The 21,388-nt window shown below is 35.0% G+C and overlaps 1 protein-coding gene across 1 annotated transcript in view; it reads left to right on the top strand.

The window, feature by feature from the left end:
• The first annotated feature begins 905 nt into the window (after positions 1–905).
• RAB27B (RAB27B, member RAS oncogene family) overlaps positions 906–21,388 on the top strand; it is a 169,295-nt gene continuing 148,812 nt past the window's right edge. The window contains exons 1-2 of the mRNA XM_082416662.1: positions 906–3,578; positions 3,711–3,785. The gene's annotated coding sequence lies outside the window, so the exon portion shown is untranslated. The remainder of the gene's footprint in view (positions 3,579–3,710; positions 3,786–21,388) is intronic.

Raw genomic sequence — 21,388 nt, 5'->3', positions numbered from 1 at the left:
GTACTGTAGTCTCATGGTTCTCCCAGGCTCCTCTATCTCCCTCGCCTGTTTTCCTCTCAGGTTTTCCCCCCAACTGCTCTTTTAAAATCTGATCCTATTGTGGTATCTGCCTCTTGAGGACTCAGCCTAACACAGTGAACTTTGGCTTCTGTAAACACTATGAAACCATCACCATAATCAAGATAATGAACGCATTCATCATCTGTCATTCCCAATAGTCTCTTCTTGCCCCTTGTCCCCATGCAAACTCTGCTTTCATTTCTGTAACTATAGATAAATCTGTATCTTCTAGTATTTTATATAAATGAAAGCATACAATATGTACCCTTCCTTGTCTGGCTTTTTACATTCAACATAAGGATTTTGAGATTCATCTATGTTGTTACATATATCAACACTTAATTCCTTTTTTATTGCTGAGTTTTATCCCACTATACAAATATACAATATGTTTATTCATTCATCTCTTGATCAACATGTAGATTATTTTCCATTTTCAGTTATTACAACTAAAGCTATGAAAACTCACATCCAAATCTTTGTATAGTTTTCATCTTTCTTGGACAGCTACCTAGGAGTGGAATGGATGGGTTATATGACAGATGTACGTTAACCTTTTAACTGAAACTGAAAAACTGTCTTCTATGGTGTTCTAAAATGGGTTTTGTGCCTTCTTTCTTTTATATTTAACAATTCTAACCAAATATTTACTTCTTTCATTAACTTAAAAAAAATACTGTTGGCTTTGTTGGTTCTTTATATTCTATACTTCTATAGTGTAGATTTGTTTTCTATTTCATTGATTTCTTCTCTGATATTTATTATTCAATATCTTCTTCCATAATTTGCTGCCTTTTTATTTGTTAATTTTCTAACTGAAGACTATAAATTTATCTTTAAGTATGCTTTTATAGCCTCCCATATGTAGTATTTTTATGATTGTACATTTCTAATTACTTTTAACTTTGTGTATTCATTTCTTCTTTGACTCATGAATTATTTAGACATGTGGTTTTATTTGTCAACTGTATAGGAATGTTTGATTTATCATTTCGTCGCTGACATATGCAATTACACTCTGGCCAGAGAACATCGTCTGTGTGATATTGATTCTTTAGAAGTTTTTGCAACTTGTTTTATGACCTAAGGCATGATCAATTTTGATATACGTTCCATATTTGTATAAAAAGAAGGTACATTCTCTGTTTTCCCCTATATTCACTAGATCAAGGTTGTTTTATTTTATGTTGATTGAATCTTTTTGATTTTTATAAATTTCTATGTATGTAGTGACATGTCTCTCAGCAGCCCTACTCCACTTGGTATCATGCAAAGATGACATGTCAGTATTTTTCTGAGGCCCAACCATGGACATAGTGCATCATTCCCCAGGATGCTCTCCAACTCATAAAAATCAGTGGCTACAAAGAGAGGCTTGACGGAGGGGTATTGCCTCCCTCTTATGCCAGCCACAGCCATTCCTCTGCTACGGTCTCGTCCACACACCTTATGTACTTATCAGAATCTCTGGAGCGTACGTTAGCACATTTTGCTGGTAGTCAACTTTTTCTTTAAAACAGAATCTCATTTCAGAAAACATGCTAAATTGAGAAGAGTGGAAAGAAATGCAATGGATAAACTAATCATAATCTGTGGGCTCAACAAAACAATTTTCTTTCATGAGGCAAAATTACTCTGGCTTAACTTGACTCTCTAATGACTAGCCTGACTCTCTCTTCAGGCAGTTCTTCCCCAAACACAGTCACAGCTGCTTGACCTGCATGTGACTTGAGATCAGTCCAACTGATTGACTTCCAAATCCTTAGATCTTAAAAAGCATGACTGCCCCTTACTGTTGGGTTCAGTCTGACCCTGTGAGTTTTGGGTGTGTACTTTTCCTTTAAGAACACTCCGCCTTGAGTGCTTCATGGGGAGAGTCTTACTTTGATGTTCCATCTTCTCTCTCTCCCCTCTTGGTCTCTGAAATTCTGAGCCTCAGCCTTACCAGCAAACCTTGTTATGGGCCAAAACTCTTGCTACTGGCTGCGATTTCTCACCTACAAGGTCTGACCTCCTGGACCACTAGGTATGAGGGGCCCCCCACTGTTCCAAGGCAACCACCTCTTGGAGGATGCTAGACACTCTTGCTGATTTCCTGAGGCTTTGAGCTGGGGCCTGTAGCACCCACCTACCTGCCTTCCTTCTCTTCACCTGTGTTAGTACTTATATTTACTCTTTTAATGAATCTTAGTGGAGTTGACTTTGCAGATTCTGATCCCTTCTGAACCAAACAGCCTACTGGCAACCAAACTCTTAACTAAGTACTTGGGGGAAGAAATCAGTGTTGAATTCTCAAACCCAACCCCCTGGCTGAACACCATATTCATAATGTCAAAACAAAACCCCTAGCAAGTACTACACATCCTGACTTATAATGTTTACTCCATTATGGCAAATGTTATATGTGCACATAATTGTCTGATTGCAGACATATATTAATATCTCTTCTCTACATTTAAATTATAAGCTTCTTAAAGGTAAATATAAACTCAACACAATCCCTTAAATAAAACAGCTGCTTAGAGAGATCTGCCAATTGAATTTAATCAGTTAACTTTTGTACTTGTTTTCTTTAGTGTAATTTCTTAGCTTGGTGTCTTGTTCATTCTTTCCACAAATATTTTTTTCCTGAGGGCCTACTATGTGCTAAGTAACCTTCCAGGCGCTCAAAGTATTACTCCATCAAAGTGAATAGAACAGATTCCCACATAGAATTTATGTTGCCCTAGGGAGTTAGACAATAGCTAAATAAAAAAGTTAAAATGTTATATGGGAAATGGTGCTACAAAGGAAAAAAAAAGTGGGGCAAATGAATAGAGAAAGATGGAGGGTGGTGTTTATCTGGAGTTTTGTATATTTTGCCTCTCTTAGAGAATAAGCTCCTATAGGTGTCTATTTTGTTTGCTTTGCATTTATTTTATTGGAGACTTCTAAACAGAATATACTAAACATGGAGTTTTTAGGTCTTTAACAAATACTTTTTGCAAATGGTAAGAAAAGATTTCTCAAGCTTTTAAAGATCCCCTACTTCTTCATTTTTTTTCCCCTTTACCTTTTAAATATAGTGGGGGGGGGGGAGCAAAAGACATGGATTGCAGTCAATTTAGTATATGTGGGAATTAGTTTTCTTTCTATAAGCCCTCTGGCTCTAATATTTTTCAATAGCACAGTTTATTTAACAGACAAGATACTGTTGTTTGTTTCAACAGTATCTGGAAACATTAGAAAACCTGTTTACTAATCACATTTTCCAAACCCAAGCCCCACTGCCCTAATGCTTAATGAGCTGACATACCCGAAAAACCCTTGATGAAACCCACTAGAAGAATCACAAGAAATAGGCTCTTCAGAGTTACCTTGTGTGCTAACCTGGGGCCGGCACTAGGACCGCCCAGACGCCAATAGGCAGCCAAGCTTCACCGCCTGTCAGAGGGATTGAGCCGCCTTTGCTGTTACACAAGAGAGCAGGCAGCAGCCGTAGCAGTTCAGCATCCTTCCCCCTTCTGGTGGATCGGAAGGTATTTACTTGCTGTTTATCATTCAGATTTTGTACACCGTCCGTGTGCCTTTAGTGTTCACTTAATCTGATGCTCTGGAACACTGTCCAGCACTTGTTGGGTTACTATATTATTTTATGTTAATTTCCACAGCTGATGGAAGCAACAGTGCCATAAAGAAATGGGCTAGATATTTCCAGAGGCTGAAATCTGGAGGCATTTGGAGGTGTAAGTACATTGGTCACAGATTTCTAATGTGCTGGCTGTGTTAACTACGTCTTCTGACCTTCTTCCTCATTGAAGGATCCAATGTAAGATGCCATCTACATATTTCATTCATGAAGGAAAAGCACCAAGACGGTGACAGAAACCACTAACGATGGGCCTGAAACTCCACTTTGGAGTGGCTGTGGTTCCCTCTTCTAGCCTGTGGGTTTGCAAGAGGAGAAGCTGGATTTGCAACAGAGTTTTGATGGGAAAGAGCTTTTGCTCAGGGCTGCAGGCTGCTTGCTTGCTCGCTGCTTTCTGTTTTCAAAGCTCAAAGAAGGTCCTTTCTAATCATTGCAGTGGTGCAGTGTAGGAGTCTTTTTATGCTTCGTTTATTTCTGATTTCAAATACTCTTGTCATAAATGTGGGCTGCCAGAAAGCTGTTAGACCGTTCTGTACCTCTCAGTGTAAAGCCACTGAAGAAAAATCTAGTTTGCTTTCTCTTGACCATACTATACTCAATACTACAATTAGTAGGTTATATTTAAAAAAATAATAATCTTAGATTCCCTTTCTTGTTCAACAATAAATCTGGTTATGTGTGGTAAGGGAGTAGTTTGCTATTAGAAAACCTAAATAAAGATGACTCTACAGAGAAAATTGGACATTCCCTTTAAGTATTTTACAAATCAATTGAAGTTGCTTTTCTGGGGCCTTGGTACAAATTTCCTGCATTAAAATCTCTTTGAAAATTTTAAAGCCTTGTCAAACTGTCAGATTAGATTATTACTTTAGAAGTTAGGTCAGATTTAGGAAACTTATACCAAAATGTATTAGGTAAACATATTTATAACTCAATAAAATGTTGAGTCATATTAATGGTCAATTCATAGAAAAGTTTAAGATAAACAGTGTCATTTAATTTATTTCAGGAAAGAAAATATCAAACTAAGACGCAAAGCAATTCATCAGTATCGAAAAAGTGACTTCAATGAAAGCAATTTTAAAATCCTTTTAGTGTTTCAAAAATTAAGTACAATATATTTTCTATATTGGAACACCCTAAGTGAGATTTCAAATTGTCTAAGTATCAAACTTTGGAAAACACACCTATAGTTCTAAAACTCAGTTTTGTAGAAGAAAGAGGGACAGAGGATATGAGGGAGGGAGAAATTGAGTCTTATTTTATTGTTCCATACTTGGTATATTTAGAACATTCTGATGGAATATTTACTATATAAATATGCTACCCATATTTTTCAAAATGTAACAAAAATTTACAAAGCTTATATTAATTTGCAAATCCTTAAATGCAAATGAATATAAGTATGTAAAAATAACATGCTTATATTGCTATATAATATTTCTTTAGCAGGGAAAATCTTTTTGAAGACAATGCCTTGCTTCTAGTGGAAATTAGGGAAATCAGGTTGGGGTTAGTAACAGCCTTTCAATATTCTGTGATGGAAAAGTAATTTTTAAAGTTTATTTTTAGTTGGTATAACAATATACTAGATAGCTCCATGAACTTTTGTTAATAAAGTATCTCCCTCTCTCTTTTAAAAACATTTTTTGTATTCCAAGTTTAGAATGTTGACTCAATTCTTCAAATTAATACTTAGCTTGAAAATTCTTGCCCAACATATGATTTGCAGCCTTAATCTTCAGTTTTACGTCATACTCATACATGTCTTATCATAAATAATTTTAAATGACTTCATTTTATGTTCAGTCTATCGGTTCATTGAATTCAGTGATGACTTAGGGGAAAAAATCTTGAGAACATAGATCTTATTCAGAATTTGATACTTTTCTCAGAACCTGAAACTTCTTCCTGAATTTAAGCCCTGAAATTAAGTCCACTGGCTAGAGTCAATTGAAGACAGTGGGAAGAGTGCTCAGCAGAAATCTGGAATTGCTGGCCAACAAGTGGAGTTTAAGCTGAAGAATAAAATGCAAAAGCGAAAGCTAATTTGTTAAAGTGTGAAAGTAGTGATTATCTGGTGATTTTATCCCTGAGGATAACCCCCTTAGGCCTTGAAAAGTCTCCCTGTCCTGCAGATCCAGGTGAATATCAGTATTGTCTAGATTTACTGATTAAGTAAGGTAGGTATTTCTAAAAGGTTAATTTTACATGCATATTTTTTTTTAAAAAGGTTCAGCAGATAGCAAATCTGGTTACACCAATTTTGCCTGCAGCCTTGTGGGGAGGGTTCTAAAGAATATAACATATTCCATTTGAAACTGGTGCTTAGTAAGACCTTTAAGAAAGAGATGGAAAAAAATAGCTTTTACATGACTAAACCACCTAGAAGAAACTAGTGTGTAGGGAGAAAAGACACATCAGCAAAACTTGTTCTGGTATTTCAGTTTACTTTTATTTTGGTTTTCTGAGCGCCTGTGCTTTGAGTAAGAAGAGATGTCTCCTGGTAGAAGCTGTGGAAAATGCAGCTGGGGGTTGTCTTCCAATGGGAAGCACTTCGTGTTTGTTGAAGGCGTAAAGAAACAAATGTAAAGAAATGACAAATAGTCCTTCTCAATTTATCCTGCAAGGTGATTACAGTGCTAACATGAGTTTTTCAGACTCTGTTGGCCACATATACAAGCCACAATAAATAGGAATTATATGTCACTTGAGAATTTCTTTGAAATCTAATTATGATTTTCCCTTAATAAATAAAAGACCTAAAGGGAATGGAATGAAAGAGTATCAGTGGCAACAGTTACAGTTGTGCAAACCAGGAGGGATAAGTTTTGTATTTTGCTGGAGTTTGGCAATAGGGGTAAGCGATTATCCATTTTTATCCCGAAAAATTTTTCGGAAGAAGCTTTTCTCAAAAGCAAAGATGTTGTTTACAGAAATTGATTTTACGTATAAAGAAATAAGTTTGTAGGTACAGCAGAAGGCTTTTAAATAGATGAGACGCAGCCTTTGGGTAGAAAAGAGCCATTAACAATATGAAATGTGTGCCGTGCATTGTTGATAAGCTGATTCATCCCAAACGTTAATTGTCCCTCCTGATTCTCACAACTGTAACTGATATAAACATGGGACACCACTAATATATGCTCAGTCCCTTCCCTTAGGTCTTTTATTGAAGAGGGAAGAAGTTAAAAACTCTAAGGAAACTGTTGACAAATATTAATCATGATTTCATAGGTGTTAAGTTGCAAATGAGCTTTGCTATTCCCCCGCATATAATGTAATAATTGCAGTTTGCACTTTGGAGTTAATGTAAAATTTTACGGACACAGCATTTAATATTTTTGGACTATCTTTTTATTATTATTGCTATTAAAAAATAATAATGGATTATCTTTTTAAAAATAGATATTTATTAATTTCTTAATGTATGTCAGGTATGGAATTTAGACTAGTAAACAAGGTATGTCCAACATTCATGGTCTCCATCATTCCATCATTTTGTGAAGGGAAATAGGCAACAAACAAATATTATGAACCAAACACATGATTATTAAAATTCTTTAAAAATTATTATTATAATTTCTTACAAATAAACCAGAATATATCTGTTAGGTACTAACTTGAAAATTAGAAGAGAGTGCTAAGATAAAGAACGACTTGGTGGCTTTTTTAGATGTGGTTGTCTAGAAGGTTCCCTGAAAAAAGTGACGTATCATCAGGGATCCCAGTGAAAGATTCAGCCAAGCAGAGGGCAGCATGCGCTGTAATAGAAAAAGTGCAGACTTTGTGTAAGCCTACTGCAATTTAAATCCATTCTGTGTCATTCTTTTTATTTATTTATTTATTTATTTATTTATTTATTTATTTATGGCTGTGTTGGGTCTTCGTTTCTGTGCAAGGGCTTTCTCTAGTTGCAGCAAGCGGGGGCCACTCTTCATCGCAGTGCGCGGGCCTCTCACTATCGTGGCCTCTCTTGTTGCGGAGCACAGGCTCCAGACGCGCAGGCTCAGTAATTGTGGCTCACGGGCCCAGCTGCTCTGCGGCATGTGGGATCCTCCCAGACCAGGGCTCGAACCCGTGTCCCCTGCATTGACAGGCAGACTCTCAACCACTGCGCCACCAGGGAAGCCCCTGTGTCATTCTTAAACCTTGAAATCTTGAGCATTCCACCCCCTTGATAAAACTTTACAGAGTTTTGAGAAGAATGAGACTTTCTTTACAGAGTTTTGAGAAAAATGAGACAACATATTGAGTGTCCATGACAATATCTGGGGCAGATTTAAATTTCCATTATAACTTATAAAGTATTGTTGCAACTTTATGAATTCACTCCTTTGAATACCTAGTCAAATAAACAAGTATTGGACTATTTTATCACCCCTGTCCCCCTTTAAATTCTTCCGGTGATTCTATAATCACACAGTTGAGGGAGAAAAGATAGCCCCTTCCACAGACAGCAGAAAAAGAGAGCAATGCTCCTGAATTTCCTAAAGACCAAGTCTCCATGAGGAGCTTTGTCAGATGCAGTTATGGTATATTTTTGATCATCTCCTCAGGACCCACCAGCACAGTGCTTGATGGGGATTAATTAAGGTGCTGTTCCTCCTAGGGAATGCCAGACTGAGGTGACCACACCCAAGGAGGTTAGCTACATGTCCCTTGCCAGGACTGTGCTAACTGGACTTGGCCTGTCAAACACAACTTCTCGAGAAGTTCAATGAGATGAACGTGGCACTTCACAGTGCACAGCACAGGGTTCAGGCTCAAGTTGAAGAAGCGAGTTCATTGGTGAAGATGATAGTTTATTGATACTTGGAGTGACTCACATCTAAACACTTTTGGAGTTTTACCATCTCATCAGTGTGCAGCCCTAAAATATATGCCTGTACACAAACAGCCACAGTATATATATAATTTTTAAGTGTAAAATTGCTATGAGTGACTTTTAAGTATTTTCCCCCTATTGCTCGTGATAATACAGCTACGTATATTGGCAAAATTGTTCAACAGTGTTTTTCCCTAGTCATTTCAAAGGAAAACATTAATCCTGGATGTTATCAGCTAGATCTAGGTGAAGCTACTTTACTAGACAGAATCCCAAATGAAAAGCTAACCTAATTTAAAGCATGAAAGAGGATGGCATTGAAAAGAGGCATCACTGGGGGAATAAGGTCCCTGACTGGTCTAGATTTGATGTGGCCAAGTTCCTGCTCTTGTGGAAGAAGATGGAATACTCCAGAGTGGCAGCCAGACAAATTAGCAAACTCAGACTAAAGCCTGTTCTGTGCAGGACCAACAAAGTGCAATGGCCATTGCTGAGGGTGAAGAAAGCAGTAGAGAGATTCAAGTCAGAAAGTAAAATTCAAGTTCATGTGGCCTTGTGCTGCTGGTATTTAAATCTATCTGCTGCTCAGTCACTCTCCATGTATGTGTACTTGGAAATGTAACTTGATCTGTTTAGGTCTTAGTTTCTTTATTGCAATATATTGAATTTTAGTAATAGATTAATATTATTAAGTGAGAGACAAATGTAATATCTAAAAGGCAGATAATTAATAAAATGAAAGTTGGAATAGCAGTAATCATAGTAGGAAAACTTGTTTTAAAGGAGAAAGCATAATTCAAATTTAAAAGCGTTGTAAAATAATGATTAAATGTACAATTCACCAGCAAGATATATCTATCCTGAACATGTAAACACCCAATAACATAACCTAAATTAATATAAACAGAATATATAAAGCAAGGAAAAATTGAAAAATCCACAATCATAGTGAGAAATTTTATTAAAATTCTCTCAGAACTGGACAAACATTAGTAAGAGCAGAGAATTTGAAGAGTACAATTTACGATCCCAATTTATTAGACAAATATGAAAACTGCAACCAATAAAGTTATTTTCTTAGGCACACATAAACATTCTTCTTATGCATAAAAATTTACTAACACGAAAAACAAAGCAAATCTCGACAAATGGCAAAGATCAAATATCATAGTTAACATCATTAATTACAATATAAAAAATTTATTTGTACTAGAAACTTGTGCAGTTCAAATTAGCTATATACAATGCAAAAGGTAATGCAATCCAGACTTGAAAATCTAGAAAATAGTATCTAGATTTAAAAACAGTTACTAAATTTCATTTGATCCCATTTAAAAACTACACTTATCCATGCATCTCATTGGGATTATTTCTAACCAGGCACAATTTTCACCTTTTACACCAGGAAACTGTGTAAGGGTTTAGATAAAACAACCAGATTTCTGAACTGAACACCCTTGAAATTTTCCCATTAAACCACATCTGCGTGATAACCAAATAAATAAATGATTGGTTTATAATAAATCCACAATTCTGATTATGAGGCCAAATTTCTACTGCGTTTACTCTGATAACTAGGGGTAAATCCTCATTTTCAAGATTAGAATTAATTCATAACTGGATTCAAGATGGTCTGTATTATAAGACCCTATATTTCTTAACACAGAAAATATTTCAATCACTGTAAAATAAATACCGACCAAGTCCATTATTGATGGAACCCCAAAATGATTTATTTGCATCATGATATTGTAGGATACTTTTATCTATGTTGCTTTAATTATTATCTTGCCTTTCACTTCTTTTATAAACTGTTTTTTAAAAACCTTAGAATATAGAACTTTGACCCTTAACAGACCATTCTAATGCCCTGCTTTAGAAAAGTTTAAATTATTCTCAATTTTCCATTTGTCAAAATTCAAACTAGATCAAAATTCCATTTCAGATCTATAGCAACTTCGCTCTCAATCTGAAAAGGGCAGAGAGACTTTCTGTCTGAGCATCGCATATACTCTTTGATAAAGAGTGACTTTTTTTACGCCTTAACAAGAAAAACTCTAGGAAAGATACAAATCTTGTATCATTCTATGTGTATGTCAAAAGTTATCTATATGAAGGACAAATGGCTCAATTGAAGAGCAACTGCTCCTGGCAAAGTGATCATCTAAATGGTGCTTTTTCATTTTGAATGGATCCCTTTAGTTGTTACTGCAATAAAAAGACAGTATATTCCAAGTCTGTTCAAGTTATTTTCAGAATGTGAAAGTTTCCTTCTTTCAATAATACTCTGCCTCCATTAACGTATTCAAACTTTTCAGTTTTAGTATATTTAAAGTGAAGTTTAGAAGGGACTTTAGAAATCTTTGTCTACCACCACCAGTTTAGAGATGATGATCCTGGAGTTCTAAGCGGTCAGGTCATGAGAAACCATGTCTTATGTTTTTCAACCTGGCCTTATTGTATCAGCTTATAGTTTGTTAAATATAATTTCAAAATGTAAAATTATAACTTTTGGGCAAACATAAGATAGACATGTATAAGAAATTTTCTTTTATAAATTAATTCATGAAGGATATCAGTAAGATGTCATGACCAGTTTGAAAAGCATTTAAGAAACAGGGGATATATTCACAATTTAAAAAAGAAGTGTTAGGGTAAGATTGTGGAGTTTAAAAACAAAGGTTAATCTTTGGGATTATCTGTTTCATCAGACAAAAAATAATTTCATTTCTATGGGACAAAACCCTAAAAGGTAACAAGTAACTTGACTAAATCTGGGACTTTTGATCAATAGTAAACAATGGGATGAACTAAGTCCCTTTCCTTAGACAAGGCCAAAGGTGGTCTGTGACCCATATGTTATTGAAAGTACTTTCTGCCCATCTTTTTGCCTCATTTCTATGGTTTAGATAAGGGACTGACCAGCTAAGCCTGTGTGCCAAGTCCAGCCCATCAGCTTTTTGTAAGTGAAGTCTTACTGGAGCATAGCTTTGACCTGATTATTTCCAAAGGTGCATCAAGAATGTTAATTCACCATAGAGGCCTTCTAGAGTTTGCTTTGCAAATACAGGTCCTTACAGTATTGAGCAATACTAATGCCACAAAATTTACTTCTGTCTGGAAATTTTCATAAGGAATCTTAAGTTGGACTTTTAAAATTCTCTTTTAGTACCTCTTCTATCTTAAGGCTAGGAAACCAACCCCAAAACACTCTTTCCACTAGATTTCACCTGCAATACCTATACATTTAGGTGAAAGCTTCTCTTTTAGAGCTCCCTCAAATTTGCTAAATTCCCTAATCTACTAGATCAGCTTCCTAGAAAGGCTTTGTGGGCATCGACTCCACATATGTTCTATAATGATAAGCTGCCATACTTAAGTAAGAATCCATCTGAAATATGACACTCCAAGCATAGACTTGGTTGCAACACTGATTTATGTAGTTATATCCTGGTAAATATGGTGATAGATTCCTGTTGATACTATGGAGATTTTAAATTATTTTATTATTTTTTATATTATATTATAATTTTTATTATTTTATTATTATAGTTTTATATATATATATTTTTATTGCCATGGAAAGGAAGGAGACTCAGTAAAAATATTTACTTCTAAATTCCAAGCAGGTTGGTGAGACTCAGATACCATTTAGAACATTTAATTTCAGTTTACAAAAGCGTAACTTTCTAATGTTAGGATTAGAGATAATTTAAGAAAGAAGAGAAAGCACTTCCTTATATGCTCATTAAAAAATAGAATGTTAAAATAATGCCAAACATATTCCAGACAAATAATCACACTTGCTTTTTCCTCATGAGCTCATTTAGTCCTGGTGGTTAATCCTTTCATGCACTATGCCTGCTTCTGGGTTACAAGGAGTCCAGCAAATCCTGACTCATTTCACAGGTACAGCCTGAAAGCTGTCTAAGCCATATGAGTTTAGAAGCCTATACCGCAGAGTCTATTCTTTGAAGAGTACTTGGTACTGTCCTTTGTATAGGGCTCCAGGATTGACCTTTGTCGAAGACACCGATTCTAGCCTATAGCTTATAGCAGCGCCTTCAGGCAGACATCCAGAAACAGAGAGCTGTTTGATGATGAGACTGATTGGCTGTTAATTTCTGACAATAACCAATGATGTCAGAAGAGAGGAGAGTAAAATTCTTTAATAGGCCTCTCATAATGGTTTGACCAATGTTTTCTCTGAGACAACAACATATTACGGAAGGCACTGAAGAATCTCCAGGGCCTTCCCCACAAAGCATCTCGTTTCTGAAATATTTATATTAATAGTTCATCTATGCAAATTAGCCTAAGGAAGTCTGAGTCTCTATTCTGATTTTACAGCTCTTATATAATAGTATTGAGCTAATTAGTAACTATGAAACTGCCAAACAAACCTAATTATTTCTAGCAATTATTTTCACTTTTATAGAGTAAAATAACAAATCTTTGTCATTTATCAGGTGCTCTCTGAGAAATCTCAAAAATAATTTTATAAGTGAATTTTAGGGGCTTTTGGGGGTGACCTCCCAAACTGCTAAAATCTAATTTTCAAATCATGCCTCTCTGGAAAATAAACAAATGAACAAATATAAACAGTTTCACATATTAATTAATAAAGAAACCAGATGTTACGATCACTTTGGAGAAAATGTGAGGCATTATGTATACATAGGCAAATTAACAAAGATATGTTAAAGCAAAATTACTACGTCAGATTTGAAAACTGGCTAATATCTAGCAGGTCATAAATCTTTGGGGTTATTTGCTCCACTGGGCAAAAATTATTTGCATATCTAATGGATAAAATTCTACAAATTAACAAGTAATTTTACAAAGTCTAGGTGTTTTAATAAAAAATGAATTGGGAGATTGGGATTGACATATATACACTAATATGTATAAAATGGATAACTAATAAGAAGCTGCTGTATAAAAAAATAAATAAAATTCTAAAATTCAAAAATAATAATAATAATAAATGAGACAAATAAGTAGTACATTCCTCTAGACCTGTGCTGTGCAATAAAGTAGCCACTAACTCTTTTAATATGGCTATTAAAATTTAAACTCAATTAATTTTAAATTTAAAATTTAAACTCAAATTAATTAAAATTAAACATAATAAAACTTTATTTTGTTTAGTGGCTACCATATTGGCTTAGTGGCTACCATATTGGGCAGCATTTCTATCTTCACTGAAATTTCTTTGAGATAGCACTGCACCTGCCTAGACAATCCTTAGGTGGCCATTGACCATCGATGGATAAGGATAAGTTCCCCATATTTTTGCCTCATTTCCAACTTTCAGAAAAATTTTCTGACAGTCTTAACTGTGATAGAATTTACAACCATCTAAAAGTAAAACTCAGTAGTAAATGACTACTATCTGAATAGACTTTACGTGTAGCACAATCATGCCAAAACAGGGTGATTATATGATACATGATATATTTTGGTAGCAGTATAAAAATGACTTTAGAGCAATGCACACTTTGAAAAAATACAATGCTACCAAAATATGTATCATTTGAATTACTCAATGTGATTCAGTCAACCCTCTTAGGAAACCATAGAAGTTGGGATGTTGTGAATGGTTCTGGTAAACAAGAGTAGGGTCAAAACAGAAAAGATGTGAGTCAGGACAACCATAGTATCTAAAGAAAGTTTTGCCTTTTGCTTCACATAGCATTTTATTTTTCTGTGTTTAATTATGATAAAATGGAATTACACATATTGCCATAAAAGTAACTTCTATGTTAAATAGAACCGAGGTTTTATAGTAATGCTCAATAGTGCAGAAGGGAAATACAATGTTATCAAACTAGGATGCTATTTAAAAATTGTGAGAATTACTTATGTAATAGATAACTGCTTTATCTTGGATTTCTCGTTAACAAACTGAAAGCATTATTTCCCTGAATTTCATTACTGTATGTAAATTTCATTTATTAAACAAATAGCTATTAGGTGCCTATTATACAAACAAGATAGAAACAGTGTCTGCCCATACAGAGGGTGCAGACTGGTAAGGAAGGCAGAAAATAAACAAATAACTAATTAATTACAAATGTTGTAAGCTTTATGAAGAAGTAGTGTGAGAGCATATGAGGGATACTCTCCTAATCTGTTGGGATAGGAGCTGGGTGTGTATTTGAAGGCATGCAGCCAAGAAAGCCATCTTTCAGAAAGTGGCATGTAAATTAGGATCTGGAGGATAAGGAGGGATTTTCTAGATAAAGGAAAGCTGCAGAGGGTGGAAAATTTCATAAAGGAAACATCATATAGAAGGCCCCTGACCAATGAGGTAGCATGAGCATTTGAGTTTTCAACTGAATGAAGATGTAATGACTTGAACTGTTTTCCTAATGCTATTTCCCCTTTTTTGGCCAAAAGAGAGAGAGAGAGCAGATTGGCCCAAATTACCTCCTTATATCAAATTGCAATCAAGGAAATACGTAAATAGACAAAATCCTTGTGACCTACTTCTCATTCAGAATTGCCAGAAATGTTTCCCTCTTTGGAAGAAAGCTGCCCATAGTAGTCACCTTGACCTTCCACTGAGGTCCAAAATGGAAGAGATCAACTTCATATCCTAATTTATGGGTTCACTGTTGACTCTCTGGGCTGTCTTATACAAACAAAGTTTCTTTCTCATAAATAAAAGTGAAGGCTTGGATGGGCTTACTGACTTTAGGCATAACTGCAGGTGTTTAAGTAACCAGAGAAGAGGAGCTACTGCCCTTGCCTGGGAAAATAGCCACAATCTTAATGACCAAATAACTCAATCTTTATTGATAGTATCAATTACAGATCATCTACATTCAGATATCTAAGTGACATTACATTTCATTGCAGAATTTTAGATTAGATAATGAATGGATGGATCAAAATTTTCTTTGTGAACTTTATCTGGAACCTTATCTCGGCACCATCTTTCTCCCTGTCCACACACTTCTCATGATGCATTTGACCCACCGTTATAAATTTGTTGCTGTATTTGACATTTTTCCTAGAATATGAGCACATAATAATCTCTGTATTTCTAGCACTTAATGCTTGGCCAGTGATGTTCAATGTGTGTTTATTAAGAGACTAAGCAACTGAATAAATGAAGGATTGTAGGTTTATAAATATATTAAAAGAAAGAAAAAGACCTTAAAATATCTGGCTGAATCAAAGTTTTTCATTTTATATGGAAGTTAATAATATTTAATTTATTTGATTAAATAATATTGACGAGGCTATCAATCTCATCAACAGTATTTTCAAAGATGAGACTATCCATCTCATCAACAATATTCAAATTTTATTGAATGCTTCTTCTGTACAAATCAGCAATACAAAAATAAAAGGTATCAGGCATGGTTCTCGCCTTCTAGGAATTGGTGACAAAGTTGAAAAACAAGGATGTTTGTTTAAAAATGTAATGTCTAATATAGGAAATGTGTACTAAAAGCCAAATGAGTACAATAAAAAGTGAGAGATGCCAGAGTTAAAATGTAAACAGCAAGGACATTCTGAAACCCAGGTCATATTAAAAATCACAAGAGGGACGACCTTTCATAAAATACTAAACTCCTGTAATTGTTCTTAGATGACTAACCATTGACTCATAATCTTGTCCTTTTGCTATATCTCTCAGTATTTACTTACATTTTCCACCCACAAACAACTGGAAAAAAGAATGAAATTAATATCTGTTGATCACCTACCATATCTCAGACATTGTAGTCAGAATTTTACATAATGTATCTCTACCTTAAACATTTTTAGAACATAAACACATTCACAATATGTTTTAAAAATTAAAGAAAAATTTTATCTGCATCTTTTGCTTAGTTGTTGTGATGGAACCTGATCTTGACAAGAACTTTTTTCCATGAAACAACTTCGTTGTGGTGTACTTACATAAAATAGACACCTATTTTAAATTGATAACTTAATGCATCTTGAAAAATGTGTACTCCTGTATACACATTCAAGATAGAGAATATTATCGTCACCCCTCAAAATTCCCTGATGTCTTTTTGCAATCAATCTTGGCCTTAGGCTACCTCTGATATGCTATTTATCACTATAAATTCATTTGCCTTAGCAAGAATTACATATAAATGAAATCATGCAGTATGAATCCTTTTGTGTATGGCTTCTTTCATACGTAATGTTTTTGAGTTTCACCCATGTCCTTGCATATCTAAGTAGTTGAAGATTTTTTAAAAAATTTCTTAGTAGTATTCCATCTTATGAATATACTACAATTTGTTTATCCATTCTCCTATTGATGGACATTTAGGTAGTTTTCGTTTTTTGGCTGCTATGAATAAAATTGGTATGAACCTTGATTTTCAAGACCTCGTGTAGAAATGTGTTTTTATTTCTCCTGGTGAGCACCTAAGAATGGAATTGCTTTGCAGTATGCAAAGTTTACATTTAGCGTTGTGTTTATTGTAGTTTGGTTTCCCAGCAGAAATGTTTTGAGAGTTCTAGTTTCTCCTTATCTTCACCAGCACCTGATATTATTAACGTCTTTAAGTAAACCTTCCCTGTGGGTGTGTAGTGGTAGCTCACTGTAATTTTAATTTGCATGTCAAGTTAAATCAGTCTCTGATAGACGAATGGAGTTGAGCATCTTTACTTGGGTTCATTAGACATTTATCTTCTTTTGAGAAGTATCTGTTCAAATCTTTTGCCCACTTTTATGTTGAGTTGCTTGTAACAGAGTTGTAAAAGTTTTCTATATTTTCTGGTTACAAATCCTTTGTAAGATATATGTATTGCAGATATCTTCTCTCATTCTATGGCTTTTTTTTTTTTAACAAGACTTTATTTTTTTTAGAGCAGTTTTGGGTTCACACCAAAATTGAGAGGAAGGTACAGAGAGTTCCCATACACCTCCCCGCCAACCACCTGTGTAACCTCCCCCATTATCAACATCCCCCATCAAAGTAGTACATTTGTTACAACTGATGAACCTGCATTGACACATCATTATCATTCAAAGTCCATAGTTTACCTTAGGGTTCACCTTTGGTGTACATTCTATGGGTTTGAAAAAATGTATAATGACTTATATCCATCATTATAGTATTGTGTATAGTATTTTCACTGCCCTAAAAATCCTCTGTGCTCTGCCTATTCATCCATGCCTTCCAACCCTTGGCAACCACTGATCTTCTTATTGCCTCCCTAGTTTTGCCTTTTGCAGAATGTCATATAGTTGGAATCATACAGTATGTAGCCTTAGCAGATTGGCTTCTTTCACTTATTCATATGCAGTTGTCTCCTCCATGTCTTTTCATAGCTTGATAGCTCATTTCTTTTTTGTGCTGAATAATATTCCATTGTCAAGATGTACCACTGTTTATTTATCCTTTTCCCCTCTGGAGGGTGTCTTGGTTGCTTCCAAGTTTTGGCAATTATGAGTAAAGCTGCTGTAAACAGCCATGTGCAGATTTTGTGTGGACATAAGTTTTCAGTTCATTTGAGTAAATACCAAGGAGCATGATTGCTCGGTTGTATGGTGAAAGTGTGTTTAGTTTTGTTTGTTTTTTTTATTTTCATAACAGTTTTTTTTTTTTCCTAAGAGCAATAGGTTTTAATTTTGATATAGTCCCATTTACGTTTTGTTTTTGTTTTTGTTTGGTCATTTATAGTTTGTGCACAGTCTGGTGGCAATTTCACATGACTAGAGGAAGAATTCATCCCATGCTTAATATTATTAAAGTTCAGTTACTTGATTGACTCTACATAAAGCAGTAATGTTGAGGATCATCATAGAAGAGTGGTTTTATCTTATACATTTATTAACCAGTGCTCTGGATAATGAAATGATTCATAGGCACTGTCTACCTAACTCCTCAGATGTCTAAATAGAAAGAGTTATAGAGCCTCAGGGTTAGGAAGGAAATGATAAGACATTTTTTCCATCCATTGGATAAACATTTTAGCAGTCAGATCATTTTTCTAATGCACTTTCCAGAACCTATTTTCATTATAAGCAGCAATGTAGCATAACTCATCTGGGTGTTAGAGCAGGAAAAGAAATAAGAAACTTCTCTCTGATTTTTCATTTATAAGATGCCTGCCTGAGTTTCCACAGCTTAGCAGCGGAACATTTCTGGTCAACGTAACACTTGCTTCCAAGAAGAATCATGTCTTGGGAGAAGCTACAGTGGTTCTCTGGGCAGAGTGAGAACTTTCTAATCAGACAAAGCTAGGCATGTATGCTGGGCTAGCAAAATGAGCAAGTCACTGAAATGTCCTGAGCCACAGTTTCCCTCATCTGTAAAATGTAAAGGTTAGGATATATACACCAAAATACAGTAGGATCTCACTTGATGGCTTTTCTTTTTTTCTTGCTTTACTGATTGGTGATATAAATAATGAAATAGAAATTTTATTTCTGGTGCATTTTTATTATTAGAAGAAAGACAGCTAAGAAATTCAGCAGGACAAAACTGTCAAGGTTAAAAATTTGGTCTTTATTTTCAATAAGACCTACCTAGGTTTTTATTCATGATCATAATCTAATTGTGGTCTATTTTCACAAGAAGCATGTCTTAGAAGTGATGGATATTGCATTATATCCTTGGTATGCACAACCAAAGAATGAAGTGGTATCACAATTATTTTCAAAGGTAAGACAAAATTAAATATTATTAAGAGAGACCATGTCTTCCTATGGAACCTTTTAAATTTTTGAATAAGTAATAAATTGCCCTGATTCAAAACCCAAACAATAAGGCTACACCAAGAAGACTCACCTCCATTCTTCTCCCCAGCCATCAAGTTCTCCAAACCTCTGTTCCCTAAGCTATCAGTTTTATTACCTACTCTGTGTTTTTTTATGCCAATACAGACAAATATGAATATATAGTCTTTCCTCCCCTTTTGTTATACAAAAGTTAATGCACTACATACGCTCTTGTACATCTAGCTTTTAAAAAATATATGTATAGAAATAAGCATGTCACCCCTACAGAATGGCCATGCTAAGCTTCTGTGTAGCATTCCAACATTACTGAATGTGCTGCTGAAGTAAAAACCCTCCAAGTCCTTTGCTAAATAAAAAAGTGACCTACCTCTCAGCCTTGATGGCTTGGTTCTCCTCTTGCCTAGAGGCAGAAGGTGGCAGGAGGTAAGAACTCAAGGCCCCTGTAATTTTTGAAGACATATTCTAGATTTTAACTACTCAGGAAAAGAGGCTCTGGGAATTTTGACATTCTTCCTTCTGGCAAAATCAGTCTTGAGGGATTGGTTTTAGCCTGAAGGCTTGTGCTACAAATAAATGTATGTTTCAGCATAGAAGTTAATACAGCTTTTCATTGAAGAGTGAAGGTTTTCATGTGTAAAACTTGCAAGGGAAAAGGAGTCTAATGTAGTCTTATCTCCTGATTAGAACAAATGACTGGAAGGAAATCCTTCTAAGGCAATTGCTTGTAGAGGTGACTTAATTGTCACCCTGGAGGAAGCTATAAGCTTCTTGGAGCACTATCTCCCAAGAAAGGCCTTTCTCTGAGTCATAAAGGTGGGTGCAGTGCAACGCGGTGTTGGAGACACTGTTACAACTGCAGTTTATTTTGCAGCTAAAATTTCTGCATTCAGTTTCATCTTTCTGAGTTTATAAGCATCCCAGCTTGTTTTTAAAAACCTAAAAGCACGTGTATACAATTATTTTAACTTATAATAATGGAAGGCAGGAAGAAGTTAGTGTCAGATATACAAATATTAAAAAGTATAAGGCCGCTTCAGTCACTCACAATTTATTTCCTAAGAATTAATTTGCATATGTCATATAATACCGTTTATATGTGGAGTCTAAAAAAGTGATACAAATGAACTTATTTACAAAACAGAAATAGACTCAACGGACATAGAAAACAAACTTATGGTTACCAAAGGGGAAAGAGGGGAAGGGATAAATTAGGTGTTTGGGATTAACAGATACACAACTACTGTATACAAAATAGATAAACAACAAGGACCTTCTGTATAGCACAGGGAACTATATGCAATATTTTTAATAACCTATAATGAAAAAGAATCTGAAAAAGAATAGATATATACATGTATGTATAACTGAATTACTTTGCTGTACACCTGAGACTAATAGAACATTGTAAATCAACTATACTTCAATAAAAAATAGTAATAATTAAAAAAAGAATTCATTTGCTATTTCTGCAATAGATTTACCTTTATTTCTGTGTTTTCCTTCTGCTAATAATCAAGTTTATTTGCATTTACTGAGTACAAAGCAAGGCATTAAAAGAAAAAGAATAGATACATGTATATGTATAACTGAAGCACTTTGCTGTACACCTGAAACTAACACAACATTGTTAATCAACTATACTCCAGTATAAAATAAAAAATTTTTGAAAAAGCACAGGTGCCCTGAAGACAGCTGAGTGGTAGGTGTAAACCAGTGTGTTGTCCACAGTTTCTGGATTTCCAGATTGTGAGAGTGAACACAGCCAAGCCACAAGTAGTGACTGCTGATTTAAATATCAAGACCAAGTGTTCTCGGTTGTATAACATTCTGGTTTCTCTGCAGATAGTGGCCGTATCCCAGGACATCGATGGTAGGTATCATTTCCTTGAGCACGCAAGAAAACCTCGTAAATTTTGCATCCATGTCAACTCATACTGTAGGGACAACTCTTTATAGTAATCAGACCCTGTTTTACTTTTGGAAGCCTGCAGAAGCTGTCTATCCTCAAAAGTGTGTCGTTCATTTTGGGACAGGATTTTTAGCAACGTAGACAGAAACAGAGAGAATCATTTTCCTTCCTGGTCCTGTATAACAGCATTTGAGCATGCAAGGACATCAAACTTATTGTCTATACCAAGTATGTCATATC

Source organism: Balaenoptera physalus (assembly GCF_965194825.1).
Source record: "Balaenoptera physalus genome assembly, chromosome: 12".
NCBI classification, from domain to species: Eukaryota; Metazoa; Chordata; class Mammalia; order Artiodactyla; family Balaenopteridae; genus Balaenoptera; species Balaenoptera physalus.
This window is presented reverse-complemented; position numbering and strand designations above follow the sequence as displayed.